The sequence below is a fragment of the Rhinatrema bivittatum genome, chromosome 1 (genome assembly GCF_901001135.1).
Source record: "Rhinatrema bivittatum chromosome 1, aRhiBiv1.1, whole genome shotgun sequence".
Taxonomy (NCBI): domain Eukaryota; kingdom Metazoa; phylum Chordata; class Amphibia; order Gymnophiona; family Rhinatrematidae; genus Rhinatrema; species Rhinatrema bivittatum.
The window spans coordinates 661,989,674-662,012,571 of record NC_042615.1 but is presented as its reverse complement, the minus strand read 5'-3'; the positions used below and the strand labels follow the sequence as shown (position 1 = coordinate 662,012,571).

The 22,898-nt window shown below is 44.3% G+C and overlaps 1 protein-coding gene across 1 annotated transcript in view; it reads left to right on the top strand.

The window, feature by feature from the left end:
* The window catches only part of ADGRV1 (adhesion G protein-coupled receptor V1), a 1,128,533-nt gene that overhangs the window by 96,059 nt on the left and 1,009,576 nt on the right, over window positions 1-22,898 (top strand). The window lies entirely within an intron of this gene.

Sequence of the window (22,898 nt, the reverse complement as noted above, 5' to 3'; positions counted from 1 at the left end):
ATTTTGTGGGGGGGGGGGGGTGGTGTTACACTATTGGGTGTTATTTTGGACAAGAATTTATCTTAAACAAATAGCCAATGTTACGTGTCAAACATATGGGAGAGTGAAAATGGTTTATCAATTATGCCCATACCTGTATTTTCAAGTTCTAAAATCAGTGGCATATGCAATGCATAGATTACTGCAATATATAATATCTGGGCTTAATGGGGAAATTGATTAGAAAGTTGCAACTAATCCAGAACATCGCTGCGCATAGGGCATTCTAGATGGAATTAGCTAGTTTACTTTTATTACAGATATATTGGTTGCCAGTAACATCACATTGCAGATTTAAATGTTTGATTTTAGTTTTTAAGGCATTTCGAGGAATGTGTTCTCCAAAGCTGAAAAGCAGATTTAAATGGTATGAGGCAAGGAAAACTATTTGGGGCTAGTGCTCCAGTATTGTGGAATGAACTTCCTCTCGAGTTGAGAGAGAAAGTTGATTTGAAAAAGTTTAGAAGAAGACTAAAAACTTGGCTTATGACCCAAACCCTTAACAACTGATGTATTGCAGAAAGGCCAGGACTGAGTACCGTAAATTGTAGGTGGTGGATACCGCATAAAGTATTTTATTGTTTATTGTAATTTTGTTTTATTTTGTCTGTTAATTAAATAGTATTGTATTGTTTTATTTGTACATCACTTTGGGTGATATTTAATCAGTTAAGCGATTCATAAATATTGCTAAATAAAATAAATAAATTAGATTAATAGCAGTTTATGGACTTCTTCTCCAGAAACTTGTTCAAACCTTTTTTTAAACCCAGCTAGGCTAACTGCCTTAACCACATCCTCTAGCATTGAATTCCAGAGCTTAATTGTATGATCTTATGAGGGTCACAAAGGACAGCGCTGCTTCAGGGTGCAATGGTGGCTTTGAAGGTGCTTTGCCAACTGCTGCTATCTGGGGAATATTTATTTATTTATTTATTTATTTATTTATTAACTTTTATCTACCGACATTCGTGAAGCACATCATGCCGGTTTACAATGAACTCAGGTGGGAGATACAGTATAACAAAATGACAATAAAACAGTATGAAAAAACTAACGCAAGAGCAAAAACAAACCCAAAACCAAATACAACAAAATAAACAATAAATGGAACCAAGGAATAGAGATTTGAGGGGGGTAGGGGGGGGGAGAAAGGGAAGGGGTAGGAGGTGGGTGGGAAAGGGGGATAAGGGGGGAAGGGGGGAGAGGTATAGATAACAGAGGTAAAAGGGAGGGAATAAAGCGGAAAAGAGGAATGCTATGTACAGATGCCTAATGTACAGGAAACATTTGATTAAATAGGAATAAGGAACAATTGAAACAGGAGGTAATTACTGGGAAGGGTTTCTTCAAGGGTATGTAGGGGGTGTGGAGGGCAGGGGAAAAGGGGAAAAAAAGGGGGGGGTAGGGAGGTGGCTGGGTGTCGAGGATAAAGGGAGGTGGCCAGGGGAGGAGGGAGGGGATCAGGCGGGCTGAGAGAGAGGGTGAAAGGCCGGGCGGGGGGGACCTGGGGGGGGGGGGGGGCGCAGGGTGTCAGGTCGTGCAGAGGGGGGGCTAAGATGCGGAGATATTAAGTTTGGTTTGTGTCAGGGTAGGCCTGTCGGAATAGCCATGTTTTGACTCCTTTCTTAAAGTTGTGAAAGGATGTCTCTTGGCGTAGGAAGGTGGGGAGGGAGTTCCAGAGGGTGGGGGCCAGCGACGGAGAAGGCTCTCCCTCTGGTGTGGGTTGAGTGTGCTGTTTTGAGGGATGGGATGTGGAGAGTGCCTGTGTGGGTTGTTCTTGTGGGGCGGTTGGAGGAGCGGTAGCGAGGCATTTCATCGAGCCAGTTGTGGTTGTGTTTATGTAGGGTGTTGTGAAGGATGGTGAGGGTTTTGTATTGTGAGCGGAAGGAGATGGGCAACCAATGTAGGTCTTTTAGTATGGGGGTGATGTGGTCCCTTTTACGCGTACCGGTTATGATTCTAGCCATGGAGTTTTGTAGAATCTGGAGGGGTTTGATGGTGGTGTTGGGGAGTCCTAGTAGCAGGGAGTTACAATAGTCTAATTTCGCGAGCATGGTGGTCTGTACGACTGTGCGGAAATCATGGGTGTGGAGGAGGGGTTTGAGTTTTTTTAGGATGTTAAGTTTATAGAAACCCCCCTTAAGAAGGGTTTTGATGTGGGGTTTAAAACTTAGGTGCTGATCTATAAAGACGCCCAGGTCTCTTACAAACTGGGCCTGAGGGAGGGTTGTGGTTGTCTTTTGAGGAGTGTTCTGTCGCATGGGGAGAGTGAAGCGTTCTGGTTGATTGGAGATGATGAGTAGTTCTGTTTTTGAGGTATTTAGAGCTAGATGGAGATCAGATAAAAATGTGCTTATGGTGGCGAGGCTAGATTCCCAGCGTTGCAAGGGTTCGCTAGTGGACCCTTGAAACGGGATGAGAATCTGCACGTCATCTGCATAAAGGAAGAACTTCAGGCCTAGGTCGGAGAGGAGGTGGCATAGGGGTAGGAGGTAAATATTAAAGAGGGTGGAGGATAGGGATGAACCTTGGGGTACACCTTGTGTGATAGGTATGCGTGAGGATTCGTGTTTGTCGATTTTTACTAGGTATTCTCTGTGAGTGAGGTAGGAGGAGAGCCATGAGAGGGCTGTGCCGGCGATGCCTATTTCTGCTAGGCGGGTCATTAGTATTTGATGGTTGACTGTATCGTAGGCAGCTGAGATGTCTAATAGGGCGAGTAGGTACGAGTTTCCATGATCCATACCTTTAAGCATGGTGTCTGTCATGGCCAGTAGTAAGGTTTCGGTACTTCGGGCTTTACGAAAGCCGAACTGTTGAGTGTGGAGGACATTGTGGTCTTCTAAAAAATCCGTCAGTTGTTTGTTAATAACCCTTTCTAGGACTTTGGATAAGAAAGGAAGATTGGAAATCGGTCGGTAATTGGCAGGGTCTGAGGGGTCAAGGGTAGGCTTCTTTAGGAGGGGTTTGACTATGGCCAGTTTGAGTGGGTTTGGGACACTGCCTGCAGTAATGGAGCAGTTGATTATGTCCTTAATAGGTTTGGTGATGGCGGGGGTAATAGAGAGGAGGATTTTTGAGGGAATGGTGTCTGAGGGGTGTGTGGCGGGTTTCATCTTTTGAAGGATGGCTTCTACTTCTATGTTAGTGGTGAGGTCAAATGCACTAAGGGTGATCTTTTTGTCATTGGGGATGGGGGCGAGGGGGGTGGTGTTGGCAGGGAAGCGAATGAGGATATTGTCGATTTTGTTCTTGAAGTAGAGAGCTAGTTATCCCCCCATCCCCCCAAGTAACAGAGATCAAGGAGCTGCCAAGGCTTTGAAATAGCGCCACTAACTACAGCATTCTGGGAAGGTGGGTGTTATGTTTTTGAAAGGACGTGAACCCTGGGCTGAGATGAGAGGTGTCTCCGCCCACAGGGAGGAGCCCCGTGATCCTCACCATCGGTAGGCGCGGTCTCAGCGGCGTAGGACACAGCTGTATGATAGAGACTTTATTATGAAGGAAGGAAAGGCAGAGCCCGCAGAGCGGGAGATGCAAATAAGTACAGTTCTGAGCAGTGGGGTATACCCAGGGTGATACCACTGTAGTGAAGATCCAGTAGTGGCCCGCAGAGTAGGGTACGCCAGGAAGACCCTTCAGATGAGTAGAGATTACCTCAGAAGTGTAGAGCCGGTAGTGGCCCGCAGAGCGGGGTACGCTGAGGATGTCTGTACTGTAGATGATGATAAGACTGAGGTGCAGGAACCCGGAAGTGGATCTTGTAGCTGGTGCGGCAATACCCATGCAGCTCAGGGGTATACTGGATAGGGGTGTGCATTCGTTTTCGCCGTGTTGGCGATCCGCAACGTATATTGCACTATTTGTAGTATTCGTGGGGAAGCGAAACATATCGCGATTCCCCACGAATACACGAATCTTCGCCGAATTATACGGCCACCTAAATAAAAATTTAAACAAACCCCCCACCCTCCTGAACCCCCCCAAGACTTACCAAAACTCCCTGGTGGTCCAGCGGGGGGTCCAGGAGCCATCCCCTGCACTCACCCTTGGTGCCGGTTTCATCATGGCGCCGATAGCCTTTGTCACAGGGGCTACCGGTACCATTGGTCAGCCCCTGTCACATGGCCATCGGCGTGAACAAATAGCAAAAGAATAAATGTATTGGTCTTATTTCAACAGAAAGCACTCTGTCGCCAAGATACTAATGTAAGACCCTCTATTCACGAGTCAAGCATATCAAATGGCTTCTTGTTTACCATAGGGGTCTAATTTGCTTTTAATAAATCCTGCAAGTATTTTGCTTAATTTTTCTAATTTTCTTAAAAAATCCGTACGAAAATTATAGGGGAACTCCCAATTAATACCGCATGACTAAAGAGGAATACTTATCCAAAAAATGATCAAGTCCCGACATGGCCATGTTTCGGACAGTTGTCCTGCCTCAGGGGAAATCACGGGTCGTCAGTTTGATAGTCATTGATGCGGCGAATTCACTGCGAAACTACTTTTTGGTGCGGGCTCACATTTCACCCGCGTCGTGAGCCCGCACCAAAAAGTAGTTTCGCAGTGAATTCGCCGCATCAATGACTATCAAACTGACGACCCGTGATTTCCCCTGAGGCAGGACAACTGTCCGAAACATGGCCATGTCGGGACTTGTGGGACTTGATCATTTTTTGGATAAGTATTCCTCTTTAGTCATGTGGTATTAATTGGGAGTTCCCCTATAATTTTCGTACGGATTTTTTAAGAAAATTAGAAAAATTAAGCAAAATACTTGCAGGATTTATTAAAAGCAAATTAGACCCCTATGGTAAACGAGAAGCCATTTGATATGCTTGACTCGTGAATAGAGGGTCTTACATTAGTATCTTGGCGACAGAGTGCTTTCTGTTGAAATAAGACCAATACATTTATTCTTTTGCTATTTGTTCACATTTGTGGTGTATTGGAGTACACTGTGTGTATGTGGGTATTTTTGTGTGATTGATAACATGGCCATCGGCGCCATCTTGTGCTCCTACCATGTGACAGGGGCTGACCAATGGCACCGGTAGCCCCTGTGACATAGTATGGGCAAAGGCTATCGGCGCCATTTTGAGTACTGGCATCGGACGGCCGGAGTGCAGGAGGTTGCTCCGGGACCCTCGTTGGACCCCCAGGGACTTTTGGCCAGCTTGGGGGGTCCTCCTGACCCCCACAAGACTTGCCAAAAGTCCAGCGGGGGCCCGGGAGCGACCTCCTGCACGCCGGCCGTCCGATGCCAGTACTCAAAATGGCGCCGATAGCCTTTGCCCATACTATGTCACAGGGGCTACCGGTGCCATTGGTCAGCCCCTATCACATGGTAGGAGCACAAGATGGCACCGATGACCATGTGACAGGGGCTGACCAATGGCACCGGTAGCCCCTGTGACAAAGGCTATCGGTGCCATGATGAAACCGGCACCGAGGGTGTGAGAGTGCAGGGGATGGCTCCCGGACTCCCTGCTGGACCACCAGGGAGTTTTGGTAAGCCTTGGGGGGATCAGGAGGGTGGGGGGTTGTAGTTAATTTTAATTTTAGCTGGGACACGAATAGAAATCGCCGTATTAACGCATCGGGCGCCATACGGCCGAATGCAACATATCTGCTCCCCGACGAATCCGAATTACGAATGCAAAGTATGGCATCCCTCTGCACATCCCTAATACTGGAACAACTTCTACTGAAGAGGAAACAGTAGTTGGCCGAGGCACGGGGTACACCGCAGAGAAGCTTCAGTAGAGCTGGTATCCCTGAAGTCTGTAGTCAAATACTCACAAGTGGTAGTTCCAGGAGAGTGTCTCAAGAAGTGGGTCAGGTAGAGGAAGGCAGGAAGGCCCTCCGAGGAGCGGATAGCCAGGGACGCGAAAGGGCCCTCGAGGAGTGGGTACCCAGAGCGTCCACATGTCAAGAGCGGAATCAGGAACTGGAAGTCCAAGAATGAAGCGGATTCAGCAACGAGGGAACTCCTTGCTAACTCGTAGCAGTAGAGGACCAGTCAGCTTAAGTACAGCAGCGAGTTGACGTTATCCGGAGGGGATGCCCCCGAAGTTCCCGTCATGACATGTACAAAGGAGGCCCTTGTGTGTGCGCGCATGCCTTAGGTGATTCCAGAACCAAGATGGCAGTCGGCAGTGCCCACGCCGTCCTGGGGACACCGGGGAGGTCGGCATTGGTTGGCGGAGGCTGCCATTCTTCCTAGGATTGACGGTGCAGGGAAGAAGAAGGTGAGCATGAGAGGTCGCAGCCGTCTGCGACCAACGGGCGTAACAGTGGGAGGGGGATGGACCTCTTCCCTGGTCATGGAGGGCACTGATCCTGGTGCTTGTACAGGGTGCTACAGGTACTAAAGCCAGCCCTGCCAGGGTCAGTTTGTTTAAGATGACAAAGCAGGCAAAACCCAGTCACTAATCCAAAGAAATCTCAAAAACCAGGCTAAGATTAGTAAGCAGAGTACTCAGTCTGAAGGAGAGACACATTCAAGTAGAGTGAGAAACGAGAGTGGGCTAGAGACAGAAACAAGACAGAAAAGCAGGAAACTGGAACTGAAGCTTGGAAACATGAACAGAAAAACAGGATACTATGAACTGTTCAAACAGCAATAAGCCGTGGTAAGAACAAAAAATAATAGTGCTTCCAATCACAGGCTGAGTACTGGCGAGCTGATCTGCACCATTGAAGTTTGATTTTGATTTTTTTTAATTCTGCTTTTCGACCTTTCAAAGCCGATAACATTCAGATATTTGTCAAGCAGTCAGAGCCAACTGTATGGATAACTCACTATGTAGGAACTCTGTACTGCAACACCCTAGTTTCTCAGCTCAAAACTCAAGTGTTCCTAAGCCTAACAGCTAGTTAAGAAGTACCAAATATAAGCATGGAAGACAAACACATCCATGATGCCATATATTTCTATGGACCTTGTAGGAGCAGTCCTAGAACATTATTGTAAAAGTAAAGATCTTTTACTTTAATTGAGCCCTGTTAGTTGATCTATCTATTCCCCCTCCTGCCCACACTAATCACTTTTGAACTGTTCATTCAATTTCATTAGAGATTCCAGCCACGGTTGGAGCACTCAGGGACTCCCTGCGCACAATTTTAGCTCAAATCCTTTTTTATTAAATCTTGCCAAATAAAAACAATACATAATCACATGACATACGGTGGTGAGTCTTTCCTTCACATCACATTATGAATGATCAAGAACAGCAAGTAGAGCATATGAGCAAATAACCACCTTAAACTTCCTCTAAATTACCCTTCACCCAACCCCAAGAGTAATCCCTCACTGGGGAAGAACCTCAACTCAAAATAGCAAAAGCATTAGCAACAGTGAACCAAATAACTTAAGTTAGATTATTGAATATCAAACTTTTCACCCTATGTGACAAAAACTGTATATGAGTCCCACAGTTTAAAAAACACTTTTGGCATTCTGGTTCCATCCATTTTCTCAAAATGTTTCAGATTTGTTCCATGGAACAATAAAGTATTTCTCAACAACGTGGAAGATTGCAAGGTTCGCCATTTCTGCAATATGGCTTTCTTTGATAAGAGTAATGCTTTCCGCTCCCATAAGTTTGTGCGTTTGTCTTTGAATCATATTTATTTATTTATTGAGTTTTATATACCGTCATTCGGTAGAGCCATCATAACGGTTTACAAAGTATGTATTTTTCTTAGCAGTTGTGCAACAGTAAAACAAAGTGAACATTGCCTTGGAGGCTATCAAAAAGAGAAATAATTGGAATTTCCATGCCCCTGAACCCCCACCCTACACACTTATAGGTCTGGTTAATAAACCTCGTTAAAGCCCAGCCTCAATATAAGTTAATTTCAGTGGTAGTCAATCAGTAACAGAGCACTGCCTTTTAATGAATAATACAGTAGCTTGTTCCTGTGGCTGTGAGGGTGCAAGTTTGGATTATACTGCAGGTGGGGCAGGAGTGATTAGGGATTGTGACTGCCCTACTACCTTTTGGGGGACTCTTCCAGATAAGGAGATGGTCAAGCAGGTAAGGGAGCATAGAAAGGCCAGCAAGTGTAATTGTTGGGATTTTTTTTCTTGTATTTAGGGCAGGGGAGTAGGGTTATCAGCTGGGGAAGGCTTACAATTTTTCACTTATTGGGAAGGATTAAGGGGAGGAAGATTTGATATAGGGGTGGTGTTTCAAAGATGGTGGATTGAAAGTCAAGGCTTCATGCCCCTTTAAGCAATACCAGGAGAGAGGATGCGTAAAGGCATTAGCAGTGACATTACCCTGCTGATGCTTCCTGAGCTAGTTAACTATGCCTCTTAATGTATAGTTAAATACTGCTGCTCAGTGAGGACTGTGACATTTATCATAATCTGTCAAGTAATTTACATATTGATGAGCTGCTTAGCATGCATTTGTATGTGAAGCAGATCATAAATTTTGGCATCTATTGGATCTGATATTTTTTTCTGCACTGATTTTAGAGTTTGATGTGCATTAATGCATTATCACAGCTTAGTAAACAGTAGACCTCTTGGAATTGCTGTTTGTTTTCTTTTACCTTCATTTCTTTTAAGAAAATAAGTCAATTTAGTTGTAACCTCAGGTAGATCAGAGCAGAATGTGATGTCATTTTTTAAAGCTGCACTGCTATTGATTAGCAGTCATAACCATATGCAAATTGCTGTACCACAGAAGGAAAACAAGTCAATAAAAAAAGCAAAAGATGATTCTGTGGTTTTGAAGACAAATTTACAGTGAATTAGTATAGCACATTCAGGAAACTCTTCTAAAACAATAATGTATGTACCATAATTCTTATGCATCCAAATGCCCCCATGTGCATCTGGATGTCCTAACTCATCTTCTTCTTCCAGCATCTATTATATTACTCCAGAGATGGCTGCTTATGTTCCTGGAGTGTAAAAATATAGTGTGTTGGTATCCTGTTTGAATGAGATGTGCTTATAAATTAAAAATCCTCATTATCATTATTAGAAATTGTATTATTCTAGGCTATATCCCCCCGGCCTCATTCTTTGTCTACTTTTTTTTTTTTTCTAGTTCCATCTAAATTCTGTGTTCTCAATAAGAATGGCCCCAGAAGGAGCTGCATACTTTTTATTTTTGTGAATAAATGCGTGTGTACTTGGAAATATTTGCGCGTATCTGGTAACTTGAACACGCATGTGTTTTTACTTGCACCCATGCACACTTCCTGTTTTGCTGGGGCAGGTTCATTACAAAATAATCCCCCCCCCTCCCCCAACCAATGCAATCAAATTTCATCACCAGGGACCTGCCTGGGCTGGTATCCCTGCTGGTGAAGAATGAAGTGCTCCTGCTCCCCATCTGTAGGGTAAGGAGGAACAACCACCAGTTGTGGCAGGCCTGGAGGGGCCTGCAGGCCAAATTTAATTGCGGAGCTTCCTACCCTGTGGGGTAAGTACATTGTGGGAACCAGGAAAGTGGGTGGGAGTAGAGGTTGCGGGTGATGGTAAGGAGTTTAGGGGTGTGTTTGGGCATGATTTGGGGGGGGGATAGGGAAAGGTAGGGAACATTTTGTGGGGTCTTATGAAGGTGGGGGGGAAGGTAGAGAACGTTTGGGGGTGAGGAGAATTATGGGGGGAGCAAGAGGAGCATTCATATAACTTTATTGGCATAACCAATATTGTGTTACTAAAGTTTTATACTGAAAGAGTAATATAAAAGGAACTAAATTAGGAAAAGGTCATAAGTAAAGTAAAGGTCCAAGTGAGGGAAAGAACATCTTCAGGGACATGTTTCTGGTTTTAATGCTGGCCCCTATTGCGGAGCTGACAAGTGTCCCAGTTCCAGGAAGGAGAAAATTGGACCACTCTTGGATGTAAACTTACACCCCAAAGCGATATTGGTAGTTCCAGATTCATCCTTTTGAAATCAGTATTGATAGGCCCATAATGCATTGGAATGGGATTGTCCAAAAGCCTGGGCCTTCCTGCAATCTGCCTTTTGAAACTGGTACTTGGGGTGCTTGAGGATTGTCTATGCTCTGGTGTATTTTATGGCCAGGTGGCAGGACACCACCTATTGCTGCACAAAGGAGAGCAAAGAGCCTTGAAACAGAGTCAAGGCTTCAGTTAAAAAAATGGAAACATACCATTGAGGAGGTCACATAACAAGCAGCATTAAACTAAGAGCTTTGTATTCCTGTTTCTCTGTATAGATTGAGGACCTCAAGAAGAAAGCTTGGGAGCTGTGCTGGAAGGAAGAGGAGTGGCTCAACTAGCTGTGTGTCTAGCAGGAGGAGGCCAGAAGCAAGTTCCCCAAATACCCATCAGGAGGTGTCAACATAGTCTGTCATTTCCTGCTTCCATCACAGACCCTGCTGCTCTACAAGACTCTGTCTCTACCCAGAACTTCATGAAACCTTCATACACATTAACTTCATCCCTGGCAATTCTCTTTGTCAGGGGTAGCACTGTCATGAAGCACAACTTGCAATGCACTCAAACCCTATTGAAATTAAGAAGGTGTTAGAACTTAATCCTAAAACCCATACTGGGGAATTTCAAGATCACCTATCCAACAAAGACCCATTGACTTATGGCTGCATCATGGCCATTGATGAATTGGAATCTAGGGCATATCTCAACACATATCACCTAGACACTGAGGCCATCTTCAAGCCCCTATCACTAATTAGACACCATGCTATAAAGGATTGTTGTACAGAAGCCTATGTATCTCTGGGAACTAATCTATGGCCTTGCCTCCCACTGTAGTACTTGGGGATCCCACTGCTAGGAGCACTTCCCATAGCTTCCACCTCTGCCAGAAATGTACTGCCCTTAACAGTTTGTATGATGCTGCACATCACACCCTGGAGCACACCAGCTGATGGCCTGACACACACCTTTTGCGCCGTTCACAGATACTACCAGCTCAGTGGAGGAAGAGGAGAAGGATGAGGAAGAGCACCCAGTCCCTCCTGCTGCATGGTAGTAATTGCCATCATCACCACAACAACTACCACCTGTGAACTCTGCAGTGACAATCTTCCTCCCCATCCCCCACTGCAGGCCCTGGGCCTAAACAGCCAGCTATCCCTTTCTCCATCCCATAGGACTTCCTTCCCTTTTGGCCCCAGGACCCCTGGAGGTTGGTCCTGTGGCTACCCAGCCTTTGCTGGATGATGAACATGAACAGTTGGCTGGACAGTTTCCTCCAGATTCAAGGCAGCACTCCGTGGTTGCAGAGGTGGACTCTGTGGCCGGAGCACATTCTCCTAGCCCTGAATACCAGGCTTTAGCAGCTATTCAGGTAGCATCCAGAGGATGGGGAGGATATGCGTGGCCTGGACAGCGACACTGGGAGGCTGGTAAGTGTGGTGAAGTATCTCACCCAGGCACAAGAGGGCTATGCGGCTGCTCTTGATCTGGTGGGCATGAGACAACTTCTCACTAGGCTCAGCCCCCTAGGCCATTCAGGACCTGGTCTTCAGGGTAACCTGGTCCCCATTATGTAAATAGTTTTATCCTACGTTTCCCACCAACTTCCACCTATTTTAAAGGTTTTGTAATAGTTTTGAAAGTTTGAAATAGTTTTCTATATTTTATAAAATGTTGTTTATTAATTTGAACACTTTGTGAGTCTTTCTTTTGCATGCTAAAAACCTAATCCCTGAGTCATGCCCTGAATCATGATTTTAAGGTGGCCAAGCAGGTGGACAAAGTGACAGTAAAAGCTAGAAAGATCTTGGTTGCATAGGGAGAGAAATGATGAGTAGAAAAAGGGAGGCGATATTGCCCTTGTCTAGCTCTCTGGTGAGATCTCACTTGGAATACTGTGTGCAATTCTGGAAATCGCACCTTCAAAAGGATATAATCAGGATGGAGTCAGTCCAGAGGGTGGCTACTAAAATGGTCACTGGTCTTCATTTTAAAGCATATAGGGATAGACTTAAAGATCTAAACATGTATACCCTAGAGGAAAGGTGAGATAGGGAGATATGATAGAGACATTCAAATATCTCAAAGGTTTCCATGCACAGGAAGTGAGCTTCCTTCGATGGAAAGGAGATTCTAAAATGAGGGGTCATGCTATGAGGTTGAAAATGGGAGAGACTCAGGAGTAATCTTAGGAAATATTTCTTTATAAAAAGGCTGGTGGATATGTGGAACAGCCTCCCAATAGAGTGGCGGAGACAAAAACAGTATCTGAATTTAGGAAAGCATAGGATAAATACAGGGGACCTCCAAGAAAGTGATGGGAATTATACATTAATTGGATGGCTGGGCAGACTAGATGGGCCATACAATTTTTTCTGCCATCATATTTATTTATTTATTTATTTATTTATTTATTTCGTAATTTTTTATATACCGCGGCACGTTAATAACATCAGCTCGGTTCACAATAAACAGTAAATCAGCAACAAGCTTTACAGTAAACCGAATTGATCAGTAGCTCTGTTATTGGAAAATCGGTATATAAAAGTGCAAAATAAATAAAATAAATAAATATGATAACAAAATCAGGTGTACATAATCATATTTCTATGTTTCAATGCTTCACTCTCACACACATGCGCTACCATGCATGTACTTTTGCATGTACTTTGTCTCTGTCCTCTAACCTCTTTCCTGCACTCATCTACCCTTACATCAGCCTCTGTTTCAGACCAGGTAATTAGGGGGCCAGATTCTTTGATTAGCTTCCCAGAAAGTCCTTATTTCAATGGGCACAACACATCTAAGCTTCCTCCAAGTGCCAGGTTTGTTAGTGTGGTCAGGCCATAAACATGGGCATGCTTTATAGAGGTAAACATCGTGTCAGCTTTCCAAATACCAACATAACTTAATGGGGAGACAAGGAACTGACAGTTAGTGACTCTTTTACCTACAACTAACCTTAAAGCATAGAAAAGGTATCATTGATATACTGGTAAGAGGCTAGAGCTCCTTTCTGAGGAAGAAATCTGCTTCAATTTATAATCAGTCGCCTCCATCTCCTTTATAATGGTGCTGTAATTGAATGTTATAATGAAAAAAAGTCTGTGAAGACATACCTAGAGTACTACGCGTGACAGAGTTGATTACAGGCCACATCCTCATCTTCTCTTTCTTTACACTGGCCGTCTTCCCTGGTAAGTGCCAGCTTACCTCCACAAGGCTCAAGGCTTCCAACTTCCAATTGCAAATCCATTCATCACCATGTCCATACTTAATTCTCTGAAAGACCCACATTGCAATGGAGAGCTGCCTGTCTGAACACAGGTTTTGCCTGGGCCCCTGTCCATATAGGCAAAATATTTTTGGGGGCTGTCATTTTAAAGCTTCCAGCTGTGAGTTATCAGGGACTCTTTATATTTCCATGAGAAGCTCCATTACCCACCTACATCACCTATAATTGGGAAGGACCCTAACACAGCAAGCATTCAGAGTTTGGGGGCAAATACCTGAATCTGGATCTGAACTGTAATTTTCATTTGCTGTTTCCCATCCTGACATCAATTACACTACAGGGAGTTTGTAGGGCAAATGTAGCTAATGCGATCCAGTAGAAACTAATAGCTAGCTTTCTTCTAATATACAGGACACATACAGTTTCTAAAAAATTGTTAGTTAATGACTGAAGGTTCTCATCCTTAATGATTAAATTCCAGGTATAAAGAATAAAAGCAAAGGCAAAAAAATAAAAGTTCAAGGCTTCAGATGATATGTACCTTGCTTTCCTTACTCCCAATATATAGCATATGGATGAGGGTAACCTGCAGGCTCCATGTCATCAGGGAGAGGCAGAGCCAGACCAGGTGTTACCCCTATTGAAAGTGATAGGGATAAATCTTGGACCAGATCAGCCTGTCTCTGATGACATCGAGCCTGCAGATTACCCTATTATGGCCCAACTCTACACACACTTATGAGGAAAATAAACACATACACTACTACTTAACAATGAATGGATGTGCTTACATTCTTCCTAAATACATGAGTATAACTTATGCTATCTGTTTATAAATGTTCATGCATAAATTATACATGTGTAAACCCTGCCTTCATATATACATAGGAGCATGCCTTTTATGCATGAGTATGAATATAATGGCTAGTCTCATAGCCTCTCTTCCTAATTGGACCTTGACTTGAAGAAGTGGAGCCCTGCTTAGAAAGCTTAATTTTCATCCACGGGAGGTGGACCTCTGGTGAAGGAGGTAATGAAGGTCCAAACATCTTATGTGGGAAGGAGTCCTGGAGAGTGAGATCCTACCAGAAAGAGCAGACCTGGGAGAAAATCCACCACCAATTCAATGCAGTCTTCTACAACAACAGGAGTGTGCAAAACCTGAGTCACAAGTATCAAAACCTCCAATACCAGATCAAAAAGAAAAAAGCCAGGATGAGGCAAGAGGGGCTTTCCAGCAAAACTTCTTTCACCCAAGCAGAACAGGTGGTCCTCACCACCATTTCAGGGACTGATGTGAAAGGTTTGGGAGAGTTGGACACCTCAAGTCCTCAAGGCCACTAAGGTGAGCAGTGTTTGTAAGAAAGGCATTTAAGGAGCTTGCCTGCCATGACTATAGTAATGTGTAATACTATATATATAAATACATATTTACCTTTATATTGAGATATTCAGTGGTGCTAAGGCAGATAGGTCCAGCTGTCATTAGTCACACCTAGCCATCCTATTTTTGTGCATGTATGTAGGTGAGAAAATAGTGTATATGTAAGCATTGCCACTCATGGGGATGCTAGATTAGAACATAGTTGAATAGCAGGAAAAAGAAAGTATGATTATATAACCCCCAATGCTGATATCATTACACTGGTTGCCGATTTCATATCGTGTCCAATATAAAACTGCATGCATACTGCACAAAATCCTGTACACAGAACAGACAGAATGGCTCAATACGACAATCCGAGTACATGTACCACAAAGAAATTTAAGGTCAGCCAATAAAGGCTTACTGAAATCCCTAACATAAAATTTGCACATCTAATTGAAGTCAGAGATAGAGCAGTGTCAATCGCGGGTCCGGAACTGTGGAGCTCACTGCCAGTAGAATTGCAAATTCAGGCGGATATAAAGAAATTCAAGGCAGAACTAAAAACCTGGCTTTTTAAGTGTGCTTTTATGGATAGTAAATAGATTTTAGGATTGTTTTAGGAAGTGCTGCCATTTATATTGATTTTAGCATAGAGTATTATAAATAGTCATTTTATTAATTATTGTATATACTTAGTATAGTTTTTTTTAGCATTAGAATTTTAGTATTTATTTATTATTATTTTACTATGCTGATTTATATTTATTAACGTATGTGTTTTTGTTTTATGCTTATTTATTGTAAACTGATATGATGGAACCCTGATATGTCGGTATATAAAGAATAATAAACTATAAAATATAGACTTGCTGTGTCCATTACTTTACCTAAGCTACTCTGCCTCCTCGGACTTACCAGGGGTACCCGCTCCTCGGGTGCCTCGCTCTCTCCTTTATTTTTCTGGTGAAAGTCTGGAACAGGTACTCGCTCCTTGAGGGCCCTCGTTCCCAGACTTGCTCCATATTCTCTTCTGCCTGGAAGTCATCACTGCCAACTACATCAGTGAGTTACCATCGCTCTCTCAGAGCTTTCCCTGGAACCAGGTACTCGCTCCTCGAGGGCCTATTCATTCCAGCTCCTGGGCTTCTATGAGACATTGTGTGAGTGTTACTATCAGGTTTAGTACATGAACTCTGCATACTCTGCCTACTCACTATATCTCAGTTTCTCTACAGCTCAGCCTCCAGGGTTTGCTGTTCCAGTATCTGAGGGACTACAGCCCAGCAGGGCATTCCAGCTCACTACTGCCACCTCTGGTGGTTCAGTATACTGTCTAATAAAAGAACTAGTGTGTGTCTGCCTCCATACTCTAAGCCTGACCGGTGGTTCCTCTCGGGATCTTCCCCCGGGGGCGTGGCAATCTGCCACTGGTCCAAGGATCCACCCACAACTCTTCTAAATAACAACAAGACTTTAGACCTTTGAGCTGTTGTCCATGCCTAGAAGGAAAGTACAGCGGTAGAAAAGAAAACTGCTAAAGTGTGTAGTGCCGGGGAAGAGACTGGTCAAGAATCTGATGGTCCTGAAACCAGTGGCCTTGGAAAGGCAGGATCACATGCATGAGTGCTGCAAGAAAGCCCGGTGGAAAGCAGTGGTGATGAGGAGGGGTCAGTAGAGTTCAGGATTGACAGAGAGGATAATGAGAGGAAAATGGTAATAGATGCCAAGCACTGCCAAGCTCTGTTGGAGGAGGAGGAGCCAAGGACCACCTACACCCTGCTACTTACTCCTGAGGTATTGCGACATGCTGGAGATGATTGGGAGGCCAGACATTATGAAGAGGGCAGCTTCTCCAGTAGAGAAGATTGAGGTGCTTTGCACTGCAGCAGAGCACTGTGTGCTGCTATTAAATGAGAGCATGGCAGACCAGATAACAGGCCTATGGCAGAACATCCAGGGCCTGAAGGAAGAAGTGCATGAGGAAATGCAAGGTGTCCCATCAGAAGATTCAAGGCTTTGGAAGAATACTGCAGAAGGAACTGCAGAGCATGACCACTGTTTGGAGGAAGATACTGCAGCAGATGCCATCCTGCCAACCACAGCCAGTATGGAATTCTCCATGGCAGCTACTGGCCCTCTAGATTCAGCCCCCCTAAGCATTTGCAGCAGCAGCACCACCATCTTGGATTATTCCACAGCCTGCTACTATTCTTCCAGCCTGGTGGGATGCTCCGCCAGTGGGTCTGCCACCATCCATTATGGGGCTTCATCATCTGCTGGGTACATCTGCATTGATGCATCCTCCAGCTATACTTCTACCATTGCAGACAAAGACTCACGCATTTGCTATCATTGGGATGAACTCTTTATTTGCTGTTGCTGAATAGGAGAGGCACACCACAGCTGGCAGGCCTTCAGTCTCTGGCCCCTCTGATTTCAGCTCTTAGGAGCTACTCTCCACCTCACAGCCTTCTTGCAGTGTTGACCCCCTGCCACAGCCCCCTGCCCTGTCTCCTCTGAAGGCACTTTGAGTAGTGACTAGACATCAATGTGGAAGAACATCAGACTGGGCCAGTCCAAGGCAGCAGAGCCACTCCCAAAAATGAGATGACTGCCTAGTATGGATTAATTTCTTGTTTTCTATGCACTAATATCACCATTGAAAATTCCTTTGAATCAGTGTTCCTTTCTTTTACAGCTTGCTGGTGAATTTGGTGATGTACCTCTTGCAATTTCTGAGCACTCAGACCGTATGCTTCCTCCTTCTCCTCAAAATCATCATCTGGTGCCTTTGAAAGAAGCAGGCTCTGATGTTGGTGAGGTTTTGAATCATGCAGCAGGCTAGAAAGATCTCACAGGCCTTGTTGAGAGTGTAGAGAAGATATCCAGGCAGCGAAAACACGTTTTGAGTAGGCCAAAGGTTGGCTCGATGAATGCTCCGGTCTGCTGGCGGGCCCTGTTGCAGTCTGAGGGGTATGCCAGTGGGATCATGAACCAGGTTTTGAGTGGATATCCTCTATCACCTGTAAGGGAGAAGGCAGAGAAGAGCAGAGTGAGATATCCCAAAGTGGTACACAACAGGGCTATTCCCAGGAAGAAGCTGGAGTAGGCTTCCTGGGCCTAAGCAAAAAGTCCACCTAGATATCAGGGAGAGTAAAAGGGCAGAGGTTAGTAGCAGTGTGATTGTAGTGAGAGCAGCATGCCAAACTAGAAACCACCCCTCAGTGATGTGACCTTCCTGGACAATGTCATGAATTCTGGACTGTGAGAAGACAGTCCATTTTGACAGGATCCTGGACACTGGGGTATGATGTACATGAGCATCCCTTTCACATCACAGACCACCTGAATATTGAGGGTGTGTGGAAACAGTTGTGGTTGCATTAGTTGGGTTTGTCACCTGCTGTCGCTTTTATAGGGATGTGAGTGCAATTGATAGCCCCCAAAACCAAGGGGCCGTGCACAGCTTGTTAGAACTCTGTCTTGTTGTTGCTCTTTTCTCTGAGGAAAAGATATATAGTGATGTGTTTTTCTGAGAAATGCATCTAGAAACTGATCAATACATATGGAGGTAGCTGACTGGCTTATTCCAGCTGTGACCCCTAGAGATGTCTGGAAGGTGCTTGTGGCCAAAATGACCAGGGCCGTAATGACCTTGAGGTGTACTGGCAAGTGCAAAGGGAAGTGTGGCACAAAAGAAGAAAGAACCCTTAAGGAAAAAGATTACAGCTACCAAACAGGTTCTAGGTGGGCCCAGGATGAAAGGGGATATACCCATCCCAAAGAGCTGACTTGTTTGGGAAGAGGTGTGAAAAAAGTCTGTGTTTATTTTGCACTGTCTTTTTGATTGAGTTCCTGTGGTGCACTATTCTCAGTGTACTGTCTTTGGACTTTTACCATGCCAACAGTTTGGTAAAAAGTTTTTGGTTTTGAGCAATAGTACTGGTGTGGACCATGTTTTCTTGGAGTGAATGGACTGGTGAACAGGCAGAGTCCCAGAGAGAATAAAACCTTAAGGGCCTTAAAAAGACTCTACTTCCCCCCCCCCCCGCCCCCCACAACCTGTGCGGGAACCCCAGAGGTCATGAGGCCCTGCATTGTCTGTGACCCTCTCCGTGTGCCCCCGCGGACAGGGGCTATGCTAGGTTTTAGTAAATAGTCTCATTCCATGAGTTATATTGCAAAATTGTAAACTTTTATTCTTTTGGGGTACCAATAAACAAACTTACAATAAAAAATCACCAAAAAAAATGATTCACAAGATTCACTGCAGGACCAAACTAAATACACTTTGCACTTCTTCCTCTAGCTGAGTAGTTATATTAGTGCTTCCCAACCAGCGTGCCATCGCACACTTTCAGATCTAATCAGGTGCGCCATGGATAAGTCAGATCAGATCAGATTCAGGCCCACACCAAGGCTTTGAGCTCAGCACCTTGCAGCAACAAGAAACACCAGTAGGAACTTGTAGGAACACTTGTAGGATCTCCTTTCTGAGAATATGCATAATCATACAGGCCTCTTCTTCCTAGCTACAGCATTAGCCCCAGAGTGTGGTAACTGTTGGGCAGCATACAGCACAAGGGTAGCTGGGACCCACTTTGTACAGCACACACATTGCACACAACCTTATCTTCTCTGTCTGAGCCCTTCCCCAGGCTGAGTAAGACGGGGAGAGTGTGCACTGAGTATTGCACTGAATGTTGAGAGCAGCAGCAGTGAAGGAGCTCTGACAGTCAAGGTAAACTAATTGAGCTGGCTGCTCACATCACACTGAATCCTTCCTTCTCCTGCAATGGTATGTAGAGGGAGCTGGTCCATTGTGATGGTTTCATATTTGTCACTGTCCCTCTCTCCCTTTGTTTTAGAATTGGAAGAGAGATTGGAGGGGCTTTCAGTGCTTTCCTAGCTTTTTTTCCTTTGGCATGGGTCTTCTCCATGTCCACACTGCCTGCTCCTTGCGGGTTGGTTTAGCACACAACATTCTTGTTAATATAGATATGCCTTTTGTGTGAAAAAGTTGGGAAACACTGATTTAGATCTTAATCTCTTCCCTCCAATTATCCTGTTGCCTTAATCAACCTTCATGCATAAGCTCATTAGTATTCACATCCTTTCACTGATTTCTTCTCAGAAGGAACTCCAGATAAGGCCATAGGATCTCCCAAACCATAACTGTGGTCCATAGTTCCCCCAGGAGGCTCTTGGCAAATGCCTAGGAGCATATTGTTTGCTCTCCAGCATCCATGGTGGTGGGGGCTGTACTGGGCTGGATGAACCAGCAGGTCCACAAAGATTCCCCAGACTCCTTTCTGGGCCACTTCAAATTCCCCTCACTCCCCCACCTAAGAGCTCACTCTTCTGTATCACAGGGTGCATTCCCCCTAGAAGTCCTCCATTCACACCGAGGTCCATTTTCAACCGCTGTGCGGCTTGGCTACTTAGCTGAATAGGTTTATCAGGCTAGTGGGATAACCGCACTGCTGAATATACCTGGCTAGTTTAAAGTTAGCCAGATAAGTTTATTCAGTTAACTTTAGAACAGGTCAGCTGCACCACCAGAGTTAGCTGGATATATTATTTATTTATTTTATTTAGCGTCTCTTCTATACCGATGTCCGTTCGCACATCGCATTGGTTCACAGATAACAAGAACTTTTGGGCGGAGCCCTTACAAAGAACAGATATATACAATAAACTTTGGGGCATAGCCCTTAACAAAACCAGGGAAAACAATACACGGGAGGGGACGAAATATGATTGATTTACAGACTATAAACTATATATATATATATAAATAACTATAAACATAAAAGTTCCGTCAGCAAAATGTACCAAACTCAGAGACATATCGTAATCCGTATTCAGGCCGAGTTCAAATTTGTGGGTTGGGATTATCCATTTCAGATGCAGTTTATGTAATGGGGGGTGACGTGGGGTAGGCTTGCAGGAAGAGCCAGGTTTTTAGTTTTTTTTTGAAAGTGGGTGTATATGTCTCCATACGGATATCATGATATATTATCCAGCTAATTCTCAATATCGGAGTTAACTGGATATTTTATGTGGTTAACTCCATGCATCCCGCCTGCCCCCGGATCTCCCCTGATTTATCCAGAATTTAGATGTATAAGTCACTGAATATGCCGTATTTGCCATTTAGACAGATAAAGTTATCTGTCTAAATGGGTTTTGAATATAGAGCTTCTTATTACTTAAACAGTTAGGCAAACAAAAGTGTCATATTCCTTTGTAACTCCAAAATCAAAACATAAGCAAAAATAAAGGTTAAATGACAATATTGGACTAAGGTAAAGGATATTTTACTACTTCTACAATTAAATTTTTCTCGAGTGCTTCTAGACATACACAGTACTGTATTAATGGCATAGGACAAGAATTTAAGGCCTTAGCCCAGGGCTACCAAAACCTGCCTTGGGGGGACCCCACAGACATTTGGGTTTTCAAGATATCCACAATGAATATGCATGAGATAAATTTGCATAATCCATCTCCATGATATGTAAATTTATCTCATGCATATTCATTGTGGACATCCTGAAAACCCGACTGGCTATGGGGTCCCCAGGGCAGGTTTGGGAAGCCCTGCCTTAGCCGCATAAGCATAGACAAGAACAATCCTGTCTAGTCTGTGTGTTTGCATATGTGACTTTTTAGTCTGCTGAGAAACAAACTGAATGCCCAGATCTTTCCAGAAGCAAGTCCTGGGCAAACTAGAACCATTATCCGGAGATGAAAAACTGAAATGAATGCCCATATTTGAGTGGTTGGTAACTCACGAGTATATGTGTGTGTGTGATGGAGCCATTAATTCTTTTTTATGTGACTATATGTAGGGTTAGCAAGTATGTGATGAGATTAAAGTATAACTGTTATTTTTAAAATAAGAGATAAACAGCCTAGTCGTGAGCTGCTTTCTAAAAGTGAGATAATTCTGCTATTTTTATGAAGCAGATTCAAGATGGAACATTTTTTATAAGCTGTAAACACCTAAAGATAAATAAATGTGATCTTTATTTCATATAGGAACACCGGTATATAAAAATCTAAAAATAAATAAATAAATAAAGATATAGGGCCGGATTTTAAGATGTACGCGCAGGCGTACATTTGTGTGAGCCACCCGGCGCGCATAAATGTATGCGCGCATGTTATAAAATTTGGGTTGACGCGCACAAGGGGGTGCACACTAGTGCACCTTGCACGCGCCGAGCCCTAGGGGAGCCCCGATGGCTTCCCCATTCCCTCTGAGGCCGCTCCGATTTCGGAGCGGCCTCAGAGGGAACTTTCCTTCCACTTCCCCTCCCTTCCCCTACCTAACCCGCCCCTCAGCCCTACCTAAACCCCCCCTAACCTTTTTATTTTAGAAGTTGCGCCTGCCTCTGGGCAGGCGTAGGTTGCGCACGCCGGTCGATGGCCGGCCCACGATCCCTGGCACAGCACCAAATGGCCGCTGTGCCTGGAGGCTTTGGCCCCGCCCCCACCCCTTTTTTTTAAGCCCCGGGACTTGCACGCGTCCCTGGGCTTTATGCGCACCACCGGGCCTTTTGAAAATAGGCCCGGCACGCGTAACCCCCCTCCGTGCGTAAGGCTTTGAAAATCTGCCCCATATTATTTATAATAAAACAGAGGATTTGTAAATCTTCAATTTTTATCCAGTCTGGATTTACGAAAGCCCAGATATACTCAGGGAGGGATTTAGGATTTTGCCGCCCCTAGGCCCTTTTGGTACTTTTACCCCTCTACCTCCTGTAAGGTTTTGTTAGAGGGTAGCAGAAGGCTGCTCTCTGCGGAATGAGTTTCAACAGAACTGGAAGGCAGCAAATCTTAGCCAGACTGCTGCTGCTAAATGTTTCCCACACTAGACACAGGTAAAATGAGGGCCTATTGACAAATCCAGGCCTGTATTTACTACATCTTGGCCCTCAAACCTTTCTCTAGGGATTACTATAGTTTCAATTATGGGTTATAAAATTAAACAGATCAGAACGGGGACCTTACTGTTATTCTTTGCACATGGTACCAGATTTAACTCTGTTTCTGTTCTCATGTGGTTTTGTTTTGCCACACCCTTAACATTGTTTTTGCCACACCCTTAACATTATTAACAGAAAGTTGTTTGCTAGTTATAATTATGCATATGCCACAAATTAGTCTTCTTCAGAAAACTGCTTTTAAGGTTATGACAGAAATATACTTAGTTGTCTTGTGTTAAATGCTATTGTAGGCTTCATGAAATGCCCTCCATGATTGTGGTTTCTATTTTAATAGGTTTGGGACTTTCTGTTGCCTTCTGT